Source organism: Leuciscus leuciscus, assembly GCF_965113295.1.
Source record: "Leuciscus leuciscus genome assembly, chromosome: 1".
NCBI classification, from domain to species: Eukaryota; Metazoa; Chordata; class Actinopteri; order Cypriniformes; family Leuciscidae; genus Leuciscus; species Leuciscus leuciscus.
The window spans coordinates 30,015,506-30,027,524 of record NC_138725.1 but is presented as its reverse complement, the minus strand read 5'-3'; the positions used below and the strand labels follow the sequence as shown (position 1 = coordinate 30,027,524).

Below are 12,019 nucleotides of genomic sequence, written 5' to 3'. Positions count from 1 at the left end.
TTATTAAAATGTTTAGTAATAACGTTCTTATAACATTATTCTCTAATGTTCATAGAACGTTTTCAGCGGGTAGTTTTATTTTTGTTCCCAGAATGTTTTTTTAAATGTTTAGAGAACATTTTCTAAAAACATTATTAAAATGTTTAGTAATAACATTCTTATAACATTATTCTCTAACGTTCTTATAATGTTGTAAGCGGATAGTTTTATTTTTGTTCCCAGAATGTTCTTTTAAATGTTCGGATAACATTATTTAAAAACATTATTAAAATGTTTAGGTGTACCATTCTTACAACATTATTCTCTAACGTTCTTAGAAAGTTTTCAGGGGGTGTTTGTATTTTTGTTCCCAGAATGTTCTTTTAAAAGTTCAGATAACATTTTTTTTACAACATTATAAAAATGTTTAATAATAATATTGTTAGAACATTATTTCTCCTAAAAGGTAGGATACCATTCTCTAAGAACACTCTAAAAATGTTTTGTGATGATGACCTTCTATAAATGTTTAATCATAACATTTTTAGAACATTATCCCTTTATTCTTATAAAGTTTTTAGCAGGAAGTTTTATTTTTATTCTTAGAACGTTCTTCTAAAAGTTAGGATAACATTCTCTAAAAATACTCTTAAAAATACTACTTAACATTCTTATAAATTTTTTAGTGGGAAGTTTTATTTTTGTTCCCAAAATGTTCTCTTAAACATAAAAAATGCTTAGCTATAACATTGTTAAAACATACAATTTTATTAATCTCTAAAATAAAACAAAAATCTAACAGGTTTATGAATGGCATTCACATAAATTATTAGAAGTTCTGCGTACAGTAGATGCCCAACATTAAATGAAGAACTCAGTAAAGTCCGATGTGCAATCACACGTCTTGACTGCTGTTTGCTCAGAGCGCTCATCATCAGTCTTTGGTTGTCTTGGTTCTTGCAGAAAAAGAATAAAGTCATCTGCATTAATAGGTGTTCTACTGTTCTTCTCTTCTTCTTTTTCAGCTGCTATCCCAGTTAGCAGAATTGAGCTCCATTCTCTGTGTGCATGGTAGAGTTTTTCCTCATAGCCTATAAAAGAAGATCATGCAACAGTGTAAACAAAAATAATACAAATACATATTACATATTAAGATCACAAGCAATATTGACTTTGAAAACTTTCAAAATTAGCCAGCCTAATTATTAATCAGAAATTAATTAGATTAGTTTATTTAAAAGTATAAATATGATACCTTATGAGTATCTATTTTGTTTCTGTAATTTAAAACATATACTTAATCCATTATATACATGTTAAAGGGATACTCCACTTTTTTTGGAAATAGGCTCATTTTATAACTCCCCCAGAGTTAAACAGTTGAGTTTTACCGTTTTCGAATCCATTCAGCCGAGTTTCTGATATTTAGAAGAATGTCAGTAACCAGACAGTTTCTGGTCTCATTGACTTCCATAGTATATATTTTTTCCTACTATGGAAGTCAATGAGACCAGAAACTGTCTGGTTACTGATATTCTTCCAAATATCAGAAACTCGGCTGAATGGATTCGAAAACGGTAAAACTCAACTGTTTAACTCTGGGGGAGTTGTAAAATGAGCCTATTTCCAAAAAAAGTGGAGTATCCCTTTAATAACACAACTAGAGGCTAAATTATTTTAACAAACTACAAACTTGGCTTGAGAAGTGTGAACCTCGAACTCAGGTAGCCTTGAGCACAGCTGCAGCATGTCACAGCACTGCCCACGATGCTTTTGCTCTGATGTAACAGCTCATTTTCATCAGTTATATTGTCTATGGATTGTTACATTTCTTACAGATTTCTGCTTGTTTTAAATCAGATACAGATAAAGTAGTACTGCATTTGAGATATAACAATTTCTAGTGTGATTTAATCATACCTGTGAATCGTCTCTTTGCTATTAGCTAAGCTGTAAGTTTTAGTTACTTCAAAAGCAGAAAGAAAAATATGCTATAACTTCTGTTTCTTATTGAGAAATCACAGGACAGTGTTGACACTAACTTTTTGTGCTCCAGTAGGTTTCTGTGTGCGCACAATCTGCATGTTAAATGTGAGCTACTGTCTGTGCATATGAAAGCTTGTTTCCGCCATGGAATACAATTTTTAAAAAAGGTAATTGCGAATCACAATTCAAACTTTTTTTTCTCAGAAGTGCGAGATATAAACTCGCAATTGGCCGTTTGAAAGTCAGAATCACAGGATAAATTAGTAAAACCTGAGAAAAAAAAGCAATTCTGGCTTATTTTTTTTTGCTGTCGTTTCTATATGAGAACATTAATGCACTTCATCAATACAGCTGCTCTGAGAGTCACTTCAGCAGCATTTTAGCTTCATTTGAGAAAAACTATCATCATATCATAAAACACAGAGAAACTCAAAGGTCTACACGGCAATCCGTCAAATAAAAGTTTGGTTTAACCTTTGAAGAACGTTTTGCTTAAATCATTACATTTTAAATAATTGGTTATAGCAATTTAATTAAACCATTCAAATGGAATCAAGAAAACAAAAAAAAATTTACTTTTGGGAGATGCGAGAGCGAAGTAGTCCAGTGATAATTAACAGGCAGCCATGGTTAATGCAATTTGCAAAGACCCACCCCCTTTAGTTACTGTTGCTATGTCCAACAAGCCATGGCGCTCTCACGCCACACATCATGTTGTCACGCAATGAAAAATACATTGCGGATCACAGAAAAAACGCTGAAACGTTTAAACGCAGAGACAAGACAGAGCAGGTTACTTTTGATATGAAAGTTGAAACAAAGTCTCAACGTTTAATTTGTGTAATTTTTTTAGAAAAAAATATTTTTGGTAAAATAAAAATGTAAAAAATACCTGTCAATCAAACTCCCTCGAAGGGTGAATTCTGAGGGGAGTAAAAAAGACAGCTCACAATTCTGATATTTTCTTGCAATTGTGTGTTCTTGCCTCACAATTCTGAGAGAAAAAAAAACAACTGTAATTTTACTGATGGAAACAGACAGTAAAAAAGTGGACTTCAAAGATTTCTTAATCTGTAGCTCCCTGTGGGATTTTTTTGACAAGTCCATAAAAATGCATCCATCCATGATAAAAGTACTCCACACGGCTCTGGCAGGTTAATAAAGGCGAAAGGTGAAGCGAAGTGATGCGTTTGTGTAAGAAACATATCCATATTTTATATTTTAGGGCTGGGAATCGATTAAAAAAAGTAACTGATTATTTACACAATTTGCTGTAATTAAATGCAATTAATTGCATTTCCCCCAAGCTTGTAATCATCAATATTTAAACTTAGAATAACCTAATTAAACAACAAAAAGGAAAAAAAGGAACAGAAAATAGCCCTGTATTAAAATAATATTAAACATCAATATATCAATATATTATTATTTTCAATAATCAATCAACATAATAAATTTAACAATTTATTATTATAATTTTTTTTTTCTAATTATCAAAATAAAACATAGTCCTACAAAGCTATTATTACAAGAGCATGTGATCAGAGCAGGTAATTTTACCATTGTTGTCAGCATGACTATACCAGCTCAGTAGGGCTATTTCACAGAAGTCTACTACTGAGAAAATTCACGTTATTTGACTTTGCTTTTCCAGTGCGTGATCGGTACATGATTGGAGCGTTTGGGCCGTTAACGACAGAGCAGAACGCGCAGCGCAAACACGGAGCAGAACATTGAGCAAAGAGCTCAATGTTTGCTCAGTGTTGTGTGTGTGTGTGTGTCAGTGCGCCGACACACACACACGGAATGGAGAGCGCGGAGCGGAAAAGACCCGCTCATGAAAGCTGCGCGAGAATAAAACCTGATCGCCAAACACGGAGGGGCGGGACGGCATATTTTGCAGCCTTTTCCGCAACAGGAAGTCATTAAAATGAGGCAAAAAAAGTGCTGCGTTAATTGCATTTTTTTATAAACTCGTTAAGCATCTCAAATTAATCGCGAAGATTAACGTGTTAATTCCCCCAGCCCTACCATATTTATCATTTTATCGACTTAAATAACTAGCTTCCAGCAGACAGCCATATGCAAGTCAAATTACGCCCAAAGAGTTAGTCAACGCATCGATACGCATATGCGCCTGCAAGGCTACGCATCACTACACTTCGGCCGCCATATGCGTCTATGAGTAGAAAAATGTGTCGTCCCAGTTTTTGATACGCGACGCACCGTTGTATGCAATACTATGCATTGTTGGTGGGGGCAAAACTGCAAGTTGCTTGCGTCCGACGTGTTGACTATAAAAGGCTCTTGTCGGTGCATGACGTAGGAGTAGCATAAGCTTTGACGGCTCTCGCGGTTCAAACAAACAGGGCTAGGCAATAAATTCAAGCTCCTCCCACATTTCTCTTTATATGATTCTCTTTAATGATAATTTTTCTAAAAATCTCTGTGGAAAGAAAGTCAGATATAAATCTGGGACAGATATAAATCTGGCACAAGGGAGAAAAAAATAGATCATTTTTATTTTGGAGTGCATTGTGCGTTTAAAATTGACTACGGTTTTATAAAATGCAGTGGATACTTACTAGTGATGGACTTGTTTCTCTGTTGGTGCCTGTTCTGCTCCGTAAACATTGGTCCAATGCTTGATCTTAAGAAAATGTAAAAAGTGTGTTAATGTGTGTTAACAGACTATTGATCTGGGTGACATAGGACCATTTTTTATGTTTTCCTTAAGTGTTAGGCTATATAAATCTGGAGAACCCTTACTAACATTAACCATGGTTTTGCAACACTAACTAAATGGTAATAAATTATTGTAATCAATCCACCATAAAAATATTGTTTCTACACTTTACTATAATAAAAACCATGTTTAATTTAGCAAAGGACCCTGGGAACATGTCCTAAAAAGAACAGCTCATCCAAAAAATAGACTCTCTATCGTTATTTACCGGTACTCCATGTTGTTCCAAAACTGTATGAATTTATTTTGTATAACCTTAATTAAGATATCTTGAGAAATGACTTCACTGTTTTGTGTTTTTTTTTCCATAAAATGGGTTCCAATGTTGTTTAATTCCCAACATTCTTGTGTTTCAGAGAAGTAAGTCATACAGGTTTGAAAATAATTTCATTTTGAAAGGACATTTATGTTATGTATAAAGACACAATGTTCTCAGTTCACTCATTGTAAAGCTCCTATGCTGAGGTTTATTTTATTTTATTTTTTCAAAATGTTGCAAGTAAAATGTTCTAATTGTGTTAACTTGTCACTTTAGAAGAACGTTTTATGAAGAACATTCAACATCTTATCTCTCAATGATATCCTCAAAACATTTCCCTAACGTGACAGAGAGAATGTTCTTCTTTTGTTATCATGAAACATTGGGACAATGTTATATTGAGATCATTGTACAACTTTAACTTTAGCAACATTCCCAAAATATGCTCAAAATGTTGCAAGTAGAATGTTCTTCTTTTGTTATCATGAAACATTGGGAACATTTGTTTCCATAAAATGGGTTCCAATGTTGTTTTATTCCCAACATTCTTGTGTTTCACAGAAGTCATACAGGTTTGAAAATAATTTCATTTTGAAAGGACATTTATGTTTGGGTCAGCTAGGCCCATAAAAACTCATATCAAGAAGACAGGTACAATTTTGACTGGAGGGTTTGGACCAGTGTGCCTTTGAGCAGAGTTTACATGTTCTGCCTCTATTTCACGTGTATTTTACTATGACAATACTCACCGCAACTGAAGATCATGTGGCTGGATAATTTATTCCCAAAATTCCTGGATAATGGGAAACACACACATACAGCAATATTATTAGCTATTTGTATTTACTTACTAAAAGAGACATAAAAAGCTTGCAAATTTTTACTCACCAGCTCAAAAACATATTATGATGATGACTCATCATTTTGACGGTAACGTTAGGCCGATATCCCGCGATCATTCAAAAGCCTAGTTTTTATAGTGTGGTTCGAGTTCCTCTCTGTATAAAGACACAATGTTCTCAGTTCACTCATTGTAAAGCTCAGACTATGCTGAGGTTTATTTTTATTTATTTTTATCAAAAACTAACTTAGCTGACAATATTTAGCCTAACGTTACACATGCAGCCTGAAACATTGACATAATATCGATATTGCTCTAGTCGCATTTAAAATTAGCTTCTCAATTTAACACACTATATTTTGATGTAGCAGAATGTATTTTTATATAAAATAAAGTTATTTACCTTCCACGGATTGCAATATGTCCGTTACACGTAGGCTACGTTGTTAAAATTCGTTGTCCATTTACATCCCGCAACTCGCTCAAAATAAAAATGTAACAGTACGATGCAAAATAATCCATGTTTTAAACAATGTAAAAGCCACAGAACCGAAGGAGGCTAGTACTGAAGATCCTCCCGAGTAGCAGCAGCAGCGCACACACACACACACACACACACACACACACACACACACACACACACACACTCACTCTAACAGACGAATATTCAAACTTCAAACTTGACCAGTAAAAGGCGCGCATAGCTGCCATTGGCCAGATTCCTGGATGACAGTCTGAATAGCCAATCATGCTCAAAACAACTCGAAGAGACAGCCAATAATGTGGTAACATTGCAATTACAGGAAAAGATTACATGTTTCAAAAGAAAGAATATGAAAAAAATGTGCACGGCTATTTATTTAGTTGTATTTGTTAGCTGGCTGTTAGCCTATATTTAATCAATTGGTTAAATGGTGTCTTCATTGCAGTGCATGATAAAAAAAAATAAACTTACAATAACATATAAATAATAATAATAAATTACACAAATAATATATACCATGTATAACAACATATATTTACCACTGCTCTGCCAAACAGCAGTTTAAAAGAGCAAACATATTATATATTAAACAGAGCAAACATTGCATATGTAGGCTATTCATATACAATTCTGTATACCTACCTACATGAAAAACTAATGGATTGGTATCATGGTAACATTAGAGTTACATTCATGTGACCCATAATGATCCTTTTGCACTTTAACAAAATATTGACCTTTCCTTTAGAAACACTCTTATGCCTAATAATGTCAACTTGCTTTTCACCCTGTGTGGCACAGTTACACAACCTGTTGGTTTAGGGTTAATCCTCTGTCCAACACAACACTTTGGTAACATTGGCATAATTCTATACAAGTTGCAACATATACCCCGGGTTTCACAGGCAAGGTTTAAGCCTGTAGTCCCAGACTAAAATGCACGTTTGAGCTGTTTTACCTGAAAGCAACTTGCACTGACATATCTTAAAATATGTCGGTGCCATTATTTTGTCTCAGGATGCACACCAGTAATGTTTCTTTTTCTTTTTTCTAAGGCACATTTTTAAAAGCTAATTAAATGCACTAAGGCCTAATCCTGGCTTAATCTAAACTCTGTGAAACCGGGTCTGGGTTAGAAATTAAGGGTTAAGGTTAACCCTAACCCTAACCCTTGTCTACAGACTTTTATTTAACAGCATGGATACTCCAAGGTGTTGACTGCAGTGGTTAGGCCTTTAGCGTTGATACAGGACGAATAACTTCTTACTGTGACAGTCTGTAATGTATTTTAGCAAAGAGTGTTTGTATGGATTGTCCCTAATTAAGCTAGAGCTACACAGCAAAATCAGCAGTGTTAATTCAACACCTATCGAGTTAAATTCAACACTTTAAAAGTGTCTATATTGGTCCACACTAGATCGAGTTAAAACTACACTTTTCAAAGTGTTAAATATTTAACACTATGACAGAGTTGCAGCAACTCTCTAAATAGTTAAAATTTAACACCAGTCAACACTGGTTAGTGTTGAATTTACCCAACACCAGTGCGTAGTGTCAAAATTCAACACTGGTTAGTGTTGAATTTACCCAACACCAGTGTGTAGTGTCAAAATTCAACACTGGTTAGTGTTGAATTTACCCAACACCAGTGTGTAGTGTCAAAATTTAACACCAAATGTGTGTTTTTCTTTCAACACTACAGAGTTGTTGCCATATTAACACTACATAAGATGTAAAGTTTAACATAAAATGCAACTCTTGTAGAATTGATCTGTATTGATTTGTAATACTATTAGGAATCAATTTATACATTTCAGGAGTGTTAAATTTGACTCAATCTTGCTTTTTGACAAAAGGAATCTTTTCAGAAATAAATGCAAAGCATTTAACCTATTGATAACATTGAATGCACATCAAAACAATCCAGAAAGTTCAAATGTAACCTTAGTCTGGGATCATATAGAATTCTGTTCATTGTAAAGTTAAAAATAAAGGCAAAATGCAAACAGTTGTTTTAACAAACTAGTTTTTATTAACGAACAAGTCCCTTTACATCATAGGTTAACTTTTAAAATAAATGAAGGCAAAATATAACCATTTCTGTCATCAGAATTATGTGAAAGCTGCTCATCAAATGATCTAATACTTCAAGTCCTGTACATGTCAGTGAATGTAAGTCCTGTGTCAGTGAAGTTGAGTCAATACCTTCGACTTTGCAACAGTACAGCAACAACATTCAACAGATGAAAAACAGTTGCAGAATATGAGTGGATCAGTTGTGTCCAGTTGCTAACAGTACAGTTCAGTGCATAGTTGTTTCACAGAGCAGGAAAGGCTGTGCAGATCCAACTTTTTCAAAATCCTGGAGTGCTGGTTCCCTGACAACACAAAACCAGACCATTTACAATTAATACTATGTGTTTTATTATACAGCAAGTTTATGGTGGAAAAAGTTCAATCATCTTAGACTTTCGTGACTCAAACAATAAACTATTTTGGTTAGATTAACTAACCAGTTAGACTTGAATTTACTGATTTCCAAGTAAATTAAAGACTTAATTCATCCAAAAATGTAAAATCTGTCATTATTCACCCTTTATGTTGTTCCAAACCAGTAAAAGTTTTGCTCATCTTCGGAACACTTAAATGGATAGTTCGGCCAAAAATGATATTTAACCCATGATTTACTCACCCTCAAGCCGTTCGAGATGCATATGTCAATCTTTTATCAGACGAACACATTTTCAGTTATTTTAGAAAATGTCTTAGATCTTTCAGTTGTTATAATGTGAAGTTATGGGGTCCACCTCCTTCAAGTCCAAAAATGTGCATGCATCCTTCACAAAAGTAATCCATCCGGCTCCAGGGGGATAAACGAAGGCCTTCTGAGGGTAATCTGTGCGGTTTTGTCGAAAAATATACACATTTAAAACTTTATAAACGAAAAGAACTTGCTTCCGGCAACGGTCGACGCGCGTTCACGGAGATGGATGCTGGCGTATGACGTAGGACGTAGCGTAGGAAGCATTGTGACGTAGAACGAACGTGACAGCGCAGCCAGTAAATATGTATATTTTTACAACAAAACCGCACGGATTACCCTCAGAAGGCCTTCGTTTATCCCCCTGGAGCCGGATGGATTACTTTTGTGAAGGATGCATGCACATTTTTGGACTTGAAGGAGGTGGACCCCATAACTTCACATTATAACAACTGAAAGATCTAAGACATTTTCTAAAATAACTGAAAATGTGTTCGTCTGATAAAAGATTGACATATGCATCTCGAACGGCTTGAGGGTGAGTAAATCATGGGCTAAATATAATTTGGCCGAACTATCCCTTTAAGATATTTTTTATAAAATCTAAGAGATTTCTGTCCCTTCATTGACAACCTATTCAACTATCACTTCCAAAGCCACAGAAAGGTATAAAGGAAATCATAAGTAATCCATGTGACTCAAGTGGTTTAACTTCAACAAATTTTATGAAGCAACAAGAGTGCTTTGTTTGCACGAAAAAACAACAACAAAAAAACTCAACTTTATTTACAAATTATTAATCTTCGATGCACGCTCACTTAACAACGCATGTTGGAAATTAATATTTAATAAATTAAGTGGTAAATGTTTTGTTGCTGCAAACACAGCACTTGCGTAGTTTAATAAAATGTATGTTAAACCACTGGAGTCGCATGAAGTTCTTTAATGATGTACCTTTACACCTTTCTGGGGCTTGAACGTGGTATTTGCGTGGACTGTCAATGGAGGGACAGGAAGCTCTCAGATTTCATTAAAAATATCCTCATTTGTGTTGTGAAGATGAAAAAGTCTTACATGTTTGGAACGAGATGAGGGTAAGTAATGACATAATTTCCAATTGTAGGTGAACTAGCCTAACCCTTTAGGAATAAATTTAGACACGCACCTTAAGAAATCTCACTAAATAGTCAGCTGACGGAAGAATCTTTGTTCCCTTCTTGTGGCTTTGTGATGTTGGAGGCAGGTGATGGGCAGAGATTTCCCAGTCAGTTGAGTCTAAAATTAAAAAGCAAGAAAACATCTACCTGTCAAATCATGAAAACAATTGGTTTGAAAACTAATTTTATTTAAGTAAAAGGAAAAGGGGGGAAAAAATACTTTTGTAAAGTAATTTGACAGGACAAATTCAAAATGAGTGTTATGAAACACAAAAAAATCTAGTTATACCAAATAGCAACAAAACTATGATTATTTTTTATGTTTATACACATGATTATCTCATAATGTTATCTGTAAAATCTGACCCTCACCAGGTTCTGTACAGCCTTTAAAGACCAGCCACTTGGTGCAGCATAATGCTCCTAGCAAACACAAATAGCAAAATCAATAGCCTATCCAAAAATCAATAGCATATCCAAACATCGTCAAAAATTGAATCTGATAAATACATTTTCATAAACATTTAATCTTAAAGAATTACTTACACATTCTAAGAAAAATTGTTTTTCAGTTAACGTTGTTTCAGTTAAGGTAAGTTAGGTGTGCTGGCAAACGAGAGTAAAAGATAGTTTGAGGATAAATACATTATGATATTTGCACATCACAAATATTGTAATAATAAAACAAAATAACATTATAAAATACGTATTGTAAATGAGATAAAACACTTACTCAGTGTTTTCACCGTTAAACTCCGTGTCTGCACTGCGTCATGAGTCAAAGAAGATGCAGGGCATAACGTTAGTCTGTGAGAAAGGTTTAGGCGCGCACATCACATAAATATCGTAAAAAACAAACAATATAATGCCATGTTGTAAATTAGGTTAAAAATACTTACTTTCGGTGTTTTTCCTGTTAACGTTACAAGCAAATCTCCTCGTCGTCAGCTCCGTATTGAGTCAAAGATGTCGCCTTTAAGAAAGGTTTCGGCTCGTTTAAGCGCGCAGAGCATTTAAATATTGCTATAAATCAATATGTTATAAAATACATATTGTAAATTAGATAAAACACTTAACTTACTTTGGTAGTTTCTCTGTTTAAAAGCAACCTCATACTGGTCTGCTCTGCATCGCACGTCAAGAAAAATGCCTGTCTGAGAACGGTTTAGCCGTTCACAGCACATAAATATTGTAATAAACAATATAATGCAATAAAATGCATATATAAATGCGATAAAACACTTATTTTCTGCGTTTTCCCTCCTCGTATGCCTTGCATCGCGAGTCAAAGAAAATGGCGACTGTGAAAAAAGTTCCAGGAATCCAGGTCGTTTCGTCGCGCCCAGCGCATAAATGTCCCGGATGTAACTAATTACACTCTCTTGGTGTTCTTTAGATTTAACCAAATTTAACTCTACATATTTTCACCAGCCAGAGTGTGCAGTTTACACTAGCAGTGTTAATCACTTGAAATTCAACACCAGAAAATTAACTCTTTACTCTAAGAGTGCTTAACACCAGGATTTCAACACTGGAGATTTTGCTGTGTATTGGTGCATTCAAGTCATGTCATAAAGACCGTATTTACAAGTTGAACGCCACCACAATGATGAGAATATGAGTAGGAAGCTCAGGATTTTCTTTAACCCTGATCTTGAAGAGTTAGGGGTGTGTAAGTGAGAAACATTGTGGGATACCACTATTTAGCAGTGACAATGAAGTAAGCTAATGCCTGCACAAAATAGCATTAATATGTAACAGTATAATATGTGATGATAAAGTTTACAGTGGCTTCATTAATTTAAA

At 34.5% G+C, this 12,019-nt stretch overlaps 2 long non-coding RNA genes across 4 annotated transcripts; both read right to left on the bottom strand.

The window, feature by feature from the left end:
• Nucleotides 1–547: 547 nt before the first annotated feature.
• Nucleotides 548–6,421, bottom strand: LOC309484265. Of its 3 annotated transcripts, none has more exons than XR_014200800.1 (6): nt 6,215–6,420; nt 5,859–5,968; nt 5,720–5,763; nt 4,551–4,615; nt 2,858–2,959; nt 548–1,070 (listed from the first exon to the last, which is right to left on the bottom strand). It is a non-coding gene; the product is annotated as an uncharacterized lncRNA (long non-coding RNA). The 3 variants fall into 3 exon arrangements; XR_014200799.1 differs by lacking the exon at nt 548–1,070 and adding an exon at nt 1,824–2,722 and having other exon boundaries at nt 6,215–6,421; XR_014200801.1 differs by lacking the exon at nt 2,858–2,959.
• Nucleotides 6,422–8,304: 1,883 nt separating this feature from the next.
• On the bottom strand, nt 8,305–11,770 carry LOC309506200. Its single transcript, XR_014208679.1, has 7 exons — nt 11,295–11,770; nt 11,113–11,186; nt 10,947–11,020; nt 10,760–10,819; nt 10,586–10,636; nt 10,222–10,331; nt 8,305–8,673 (listed from the first exon to the last, which is right to left on the bottom strand). It is a non-coding gene; the product is annotated as an uncharacterized lncRNA (long non-coding RNA).
• Nucleotides 11,771–12,019: the final 249 nt, after the last annotated feature.